Source organism: Pseudophryne corroboree, chromosome 5 (genome assembly GCF_028390025.1).
Source record: "Pseudophryne corroboree isolate aPseCor3 chromosome 5, aPseCor3.hap2, whole genome shotgun sequence".
Taxonomy (NCBI): Eukaryota; Metazoa; Chordata; class Amphibia; order Anura; family Myobatrachidae; genus Pseudophryne; species Pseudophryne corroboree.
Window position 1 is genome coordinate 598,975,379 of NC_086448.1, and position 7,708 is coordinate 598,983,086.

General features: G+C 42.1%; 1 pseudogene; it reads left to right on the top strand.

Annotated features, from left to right (window-relative positions):
* The first annotated feature begins 246 nt into the window (after positions 1-246).
* On the top strand, positions 247-1,975 carry LOC134929636 (uncharacterized; annotated as a pseudogene).
* Positions 1,976-7,708: the final 5,733 nt, after the last annotated feature.

Here is a 7,708-nt window from a genome sequence, read left to right on the forward strand (position 1 = left end):
TCAAGATCATTTTTAGGGCGTGTAGGTGTCAATGATTGGAGTCATGTGTCTGCGATCCTCAAAGCACACGAAAATGTTTCAAGTCACATGTTGGCTTATCAGTCATGGATAGAAACTGAAAAAATACTTAAATCTGGAAAAACAATTTATAGAGTAGAACAACTGTTAATTGTGAAAGAATCAGAGCGTTGGTCAAACGTTTTGAATAGATTGATGAATATAATTCTGTATCTTGCAGAAAATAATATGGCATTTCAGGGTTCTTCGGATAAATTGTATACCAAAAACAATGGAAAAATACTTGAGTCTTATTCAGTTATTGGCAAAATTTGATCCTGTTATGCAAGAACATGTTGGTCGTATTTTGAAAGATGAACTGTCAGTTCATTACTGTGGAAAGAATATTTTAAATGAACTTATTCAACTAATGGCTGAAGAAGTTAATTCTAAAATAATCTCCTTCATACAAAATGCTAAATATTTTTCAATAATTGCTGACTGTACACCAGACATAAGTCATGTTGAACAATTATCTTTGACTATAAGGTATGTTGACTTAACAAATAACAATGTTGAAATCTGTGAACGGTTCTTGGGATTCACCCCAATAGTCGACTCCACTGGTAAAGGTCTTTCAGATGTTCTCCTGAAATTGCTTGAAAAAAATAAAATTGACTTGAAACATTGTAGAGGTCAGGGATATGACAACGGGGCAAACATGAAAGGGAAAAATAGTGGAGTCCAAAAGAGAATCTTAGAACATAATCCACTGGCATTTTTTATGCCTTGCGGATGCCATAACTTGAACCTTGTACTGTGCGATGCAGCAAAATCCTCTGTCAAATCTTTGTCTTTATTTGGAATTGTTGGCCGATTATACTCTCTTTTTGCTGCTTCTGTTAGTCGTTGGCAGATTTTGATTGACCATGTAATTTCCTTTACTCTAAAAAGACCTAGCGACACACGTTGGGAGGCTAAAATCTCCAGTGTGAAAGCGGTTCGATACCAAGTTGCAGATATTCATGATGCACTTATTTCTCTTTCTGAAAAAGAGGAAAAACATGACCATGAAATTGCACATAAAGCAATTACTTTATCTTGTCAACTGAAAGATTTTAGTTTTCTTGTTTCGTTGGTGATTTGGGACGATATAATTTTTCAAGTAAATGTAGTCAGTAAATCGATGCAGAGTCAGAGTATGGATGTAATAATAACCGTGGAATTAACACACGGTTGTATCAAGTTTTTGGAAGAATATTAAAAAAATGGCTTTGAGAATGCTATATCAAGTGCCAAAGAGCTTGCAAAACTTCTTGAAGGTGTGCCTGAATTTCAAGCAACAAAAAGAATACGTTATGTGAAACGACATTTTGATTATGAGAGTAGAGATGATCAAATTGTTACAACACCTAAGAAACAATTTGAAGTTGAATTTTTTATTACATTGCTTGACGTAGCTATTATGTCCGTTCGAGAGAGATTTCAGCAACTTAATCAGCATGCTGAAACATGGGGTTTCCTTTACAAGATAACTGAATTACCAAATAGAGAGCAGCTTGAAAAGCACTGCAGTGATCTCCAGCTTGCTCTGGCTACTGGTGAGGATGCAGATATTGAAGGTGGTCCTCTATGTGTTGAACTGATCAGTATCCAGAAGTTTGTAGAAAACGTGGCAATGCCAACTCCACTCAACATACTGAATTTTATCAAAACATCAAAGCTAGAAGATCTATATCCAAATACATGGGTTTCTTTGAGAATCTTATTAACTACACCAGTTTCTGTGGCTAGTGGTGAGAGAAGCTTCTCAAATTTGAAATTAATAAAAACTTATCTCCGATCCTCTATGTCTCAAGAAATGTTGAGTTCATTAGCAACCCTTTCGATTGAAAATGATGTATCTCAAAACATAGATTTTTCAGAATTGATGAAAAATTTTGCTAATAAAAAATCAAGAAAAGCCCTTTTTTCTTGAGGATGAATATTTTCTATATAAATATTTTTCTTTTAACTCAATATTCCTATATTGGATATTCTTGAGTATTGGAGTCTTTAATGGATCTATGCCCAGAGCAGTCTCTTCTTTTTTTATCTACTCAGGCTGTTGTATTGTTGAGAGAGTCTTTAATGGATCTATGCCCAGAGCAGTCTCTTCTTTTTTGTCTACTCGGGCTGTCGTATTTTTGAGAGAGTCTTTAATGGATCTATGCCCAGAGCAGTCTCTTCTTTTTTGTCTACTCAGGCTGTTGTATTGTTGAGAGTCTTTAATGGATCTATGCCCAGAGCAGTCTCCTCTTCTTTTTTGTCTACTCAGGCTGTTGTATTGTTGAGAGTCTTTAATGAGTCTATGCCCAGAGCAGTCTCCTCTTCTTTTTTGTCTACTCAGGCTGTTGTATTATTGAGAGTCTTTAATGGATCTATGGAGGTCATTCCGAGTTGTTCGCTCGCAAGCGGATTTTAGCAGATTTGCTCATGCTAAGCCGCCGCCTACTGGGAGTGAATCTTAGCATCTTAAAATTGCGAACGATGTATTCGCAATATTGCGATTACACACCTCGTAGCAGTTTCTGAGTAGCTCCAGACTTACTCGGCATCTGCAATCATTTCACTGCTTGTCGTTCCTGGTTTGACGTCACAAACACACCCAGCGTTCGCCCAGACACTCCTCCGTTTCTCCGGCCACTCCTGCGTTTTTTCCGGAAACGGTAGCGTTTTTTCCCACACGCCCATAAAACGGCCTGTTTCCGCCCAGTAACACCCATTTCCTGTCAATCACATTACGATCGCCAGAACGATGAAAAAGCCGTGAGTAAAATTACTAAGTGCATAGCAAATTTACTTGGCGCAGTCGCAGTGCGAACATTGTGCATGCGCATTAAGCGGAAAATCGCTGCGATGCGAAGATTTTTACAGAGCGAACAACTCGGAATGACCCCCTATGTCCAGAGCAGTCTCTTCTTTTTTGTCTACTCGGGCTGTTGTATTGTTGAGAGAGTCTTTAATGGATCTATGCCCAGAGCAGTCTCTTCTTTTTGTCTACTCAGGCTGTTGTATTGTTGAGAGTCTTTAATGGATCTATGCCCAGAGCAGTCTCTTCTTTTTTGTCTACTCAGGCTGTTGTATTGTTGCGAGTCTTTAATAGATCTATGTCCAGAGCAGTCTCTTCTTTTTTGTCTTCTCAGGCTGTTGTATTGTTGAGAGTCTTTAATGGATCTATGCCCAGAGCAGTCTCTTTTTTGTCTACTCAGGCTGTTGTATTGTTGAGTCTTTAATGGATCTATGCCCAGAGCAGTCTCTTCTCTTTTGTCTACTCAGGCTGTTGTATTGTTGAGAGTCTTTAATGGATCTATGTCCAGAGCAGTCTCTTCTTTTTTGTCTTCTCAGGTTGTTGTATTGTTGAGAGTCTTTAATGGATCTATGCCCAGAGCAGTCTCTTCTTTTTTGTCTACTCGGGCTGTTGTATTGTTGAGAGAGTCTTTAATGGATTATGGCCAGAGCAGTCTCTTCTTTTTTGTCTACTCGGGCTGTTGTATTGTTGAGAGTCTTTAATGGATGTGGAATGTGTAAAAATTGGGAATCTGCCTGCCGCAATGTGTAAAAATGGGGAATCTGCCTGCCGCAATGTGTAAAAAGGGGGAATCTGCCTGCCGCAATTTGTAAAAATGGGGAATCTGCCTGCCGCAATGTTTAAAAATGGGAAATCTGCCTGCCGCAATGTGTAAAAATGGGGAATCTGCCTGCCGCAATGTGTAAAAATGGGGAATCTGCCTGCCGCAATGTGTAAAAATGGGGAATCTGCTTGCCGCAATGTGTAAAAAGGGGGAATCTGCCTGCCGCAATGTGTAAAAAGGAGGAATCTGCCGCCGTAATGTGTAAAAAGGGGGATTCTGCCTGATGTAATGTGTAAAAAGGGGGAATCTGTCTGATGTAATGTGTAAAAAGGGGGAATCTTTGCCGTAATGTGTAAAAAGGGGGAATCTTTGCCACAATGTGTAAAAAGGGGGAATCTGCCTGACGTGATGTGTAAAAAGGGGGAATCTGCCTGCCGCAATGTGTAAAAAGGGGGAATCTGCCTGCCGTAATGTGTAAAAAGGGGGACGCTCTCTGCCGTAATGTGTAACAAGGGCACGCTGTCTGCCGTAATGTGTAAAAAGGGGACGCTGTCTGCCGTTATGTGTAAAAAGGGCACGCTGTCTGCCGTTATGTGTAAAAAGTGTACGCTGTCTGCCGCTATGTTTAACAAGGGCACGCTATCTGCCGTCATGTGTAAAAAGTGTTCGCTGTCTGCCGCTTTGTGTAACAAGGGCACGCTGTCTGCCGTTATGTGTAAAAAGTGCACGCTGTTTTCTATATAAATATTTTTCTTTTAACTCAATATTCCTATATTGGATATTCTTGAGTATTGGAGTCTTTAATGGATCTATGCCCAGAGCAGTCTCTTCTTTTTTTATCTACTCAGGCTGTTGTATTGTTGAGAGAGTCTTTAATGGATCTATGCCCAGAGCAGTCTCTTCTTTTTTGTCTACTTGGGCTGTCGTATTTTTGAGAGAGTCTTTAATGGATCTATGCCCAGAGCAGTCTCTTCTTTTTTGTCTACTCAGGCTCTTGTATTGTTGAGAGAGTCTTTAATGGATCTATGCCCAGAGCAGTCTCTTCTTTTTTGTCTACTCAGGCTGTTGTATTGTTGAGAGTCTTTAATGGATCTATGCCCAGAGCAGTCTCCTCTTCTTTTTTGTCTACTCAGGCTGTTGTATTGTTGAGAGTCTTTAATGAGTCTATGCCCAGAGCAGTCTCCTCTTCTTTTTTGTCTACTCAGGCTGTTGTATTATTGAGAGTCTTTAATGGATCTATGGAGGTCATTCCGAGTTGTTCGCTCGCAAGCGGATTTTAGCAGATTTGCTCATGCTAAGCCGCCGCCTACTGGGAGTGAATCTTAGCATCTTAAAATTGCGAACGATGTATTCGCAATATTGCGATTACACACCTCGTAGCAGTTTCTGAGTAGCTCCAGACTTACTCGGCATCTGCAATCATTTCACTGCTTGTCGTTCCTGGTTTGACGTCACAAACACACCCAGCGTTTGCCCAGACACTCCTCCGTTTCTCCGGCCACTCCTGCGTTTTTTCCGGAAACGGTAGCGTTTTTTCCCACACGCCCATAAAACGGCCTGTTTCCGCCCAGTAACACCCATTTCCTGTCAATCACATTACGATCGCCAGAACGATGAAAAAGCCGTGAGTAAAATTACTAAGTGCATAGCAAATTTACTTGGCGCAGTCGCAGTGCGAACATTGCGCATGCGCATTAAGCGGAAAATCGCTGCGATGCGAAGATTTTTACCGAGCGAACAACTCGGAATGACCCCCTATGTCCAGAGCAGTCTCTTCTTTTTTGTCTACTCGGGCTGTTGTATTGTTGAGAGAGTCTTTAATGGATCTATGCCCAGAGCAGTCTCTTCTTTTTTGTCTACTCAGGCTGTTGTATTGTTGAGAGTCTTTAATGGATCTATGCCCAGAGCAGTCTCTTCTTTTTTGTCTACTCAGGCTGTGGTATTGTTGCGAGTCTTTAATAGATCTATGTCCAGAGCAGTCTCTTCTTTTTTGTCTTCTCAGGCTGTTGTATTGTTGAGAGTCTTTAATGGATCTATGCCCAGAGCAGTCTCTTTTTTGTCTACTCAGGCTGTTGTATTGTTGAGTCTTTAATGGATCTATGCCCAGAGCAGTCTCTTCTCTTTTGTCTACTCAGGCTGTTGTATTGTTGAGAGTCTTTAATGGATCTATGTCCAGAGCAGTCTCTTCTTTTTTGTCTTCTCAGGCTGTTGTATTGTTGAGAGTCTTTAATGGATCTATGCCCAGAGCAGTCTCTTCTTTTTTGTCTACTCGGGCTGTTGTATTGTTGAGAGAGTCTTTAATGGATCTATGGCCAGAGCAGTCTCTTCTTTTTTGTCTACTCGGGCTGTTGTATTGTTGAGAGTCTTTAATGGATGTGGAATGTGTAAAAATTGGGAATCTGCCTGCCGCAATGTGTAAAAATGGGGAATCTGCCTGCCGCAATGTGTAAAAAGGGGGAATCTGCCTGCCACAATTTGTAAAAATGGGGAATCTGCCTGCCGCAATGTTTAAAAATGGGAAATCTGCCTGCCGCAATGTGTAAAAATGGGGAATCTGCCTGCCGCAATGTGTAAAAATGGGGAATCTGCTTGCCGCAATGTGTAAAAATGGGGAATCTGCCTGCCGCAATGTGTAAAAATGGGGAATCTGCCTGCCGCAATGTGTAAAAATGGGGAATCTGCTTGCCGCAATGTGTAAAAAGGGGGAATCTGCCTGCCGCAATGTGTAAAAAGGAGGAATCTGCCGCCGTAATGTGTAAAAAGGGGGAATCTGCCTGATGTAATGTGTAAAAAGGGGGAATCTGTCTGATGTAATGTGTAAAAAGGGGGAATCTTTGCCGTAATGTGTAAAAAGGGGGAATCTTTGCCACAATGTGTAAAAAGGGGGAATCTGCCTGACGTGATGTGTAAAAAGGGGGAATCTGCCTGCCGCAATGTGTAAAAAGGGGGAATCTGCCTGCCGTAATGTGTAAAAAGGGGGACGCTCTCTGCCGTAATGTGTAACAAGGGCACGCTGTCTGCCGTAATGTGTAAAAAGGGGACGCTGTCTGCCGTTATGTGTAAAAAGGGCACGCTGTCTGCCGTTATGTGTAAAAAGTGTACGCTGTCTGCCGCTATGTTTAACAAGGGCACGCTATCTGCCGTCATGTGTAAAAAGTGTTCGCTGTCTGCCGCTTTGTGTAACAAGGGCACGCTGTCTGCCGTTATGTGTAAAAAGTGCACGCTGTCTGCCGTAATGTGTAAAAAGGGGAAGCTGTCTGCCGTAATGTGTAAAAAGGGGACGCTGTCTGCCGTAATGTGTAAAAAGAGGAATCTGTCCGCCGTAAGGTGTAAAAGGGTCTCTACCTGGTGTAGTGGTGCTACTGTGCGGCATAATTTGAATAATGGAGACTACTGTGCACCGTTTTATGAATTGGTATTATTTTGTGGCCACACCCCTTCCCCACGAAGCCACGCCACTATGTATTTTTGCGCGCACCTACGGCGCGCACTGCCCCTGTTTTACATGCAGGGGTGGGGCTCCGATACCGTTTCTTGCACACAGTGCTAAAATGTCTAGTTATGGCACTGTTGCTAGGTATCCATTTATCTGGCCCTGAGCAGGTCCCCCTCACCAGATCCTCTCCAGGAGTGAGGGGGTGTACTTGGATGGGATGGGGTGGGGGGGGGGGCAAAGCATTTTGGCGCACCTGGGCCCACCGCTCGCTAGTTCCGCCACTGGATCTATGTCCAGAGCAGTCTCTTCTTTTTTGTCTACTCAGGCTGTTGTATTGTTGAGAGTCTTTAATGGATCTATGCCCAGAGCAGTCTCCTCTTCTTTTTTGTCTACTCAGGCTGTTGTATTGTTGAGAGTCTTTAATGGGTCTATGCCCAGAGCAGTCTCCTCTTCTTTTTTGTCTACTCAGGCTGTTGTATTGTTGAGAGTCTTTAATGGGTCTATGCCCAGAGCAGTCTCTTCTTCTTTTTTGTCTACTCAGGCTGTTGTATTGTTGAGAGTCTTTAATGGATCTATGCCCAGAGCAGTCTCTTCTTTTTTGTCTACTCAGGCTGTTGTATTGTTGAGAGTCTTTAATGGATCTATGCCCAGAGCAGTCTCT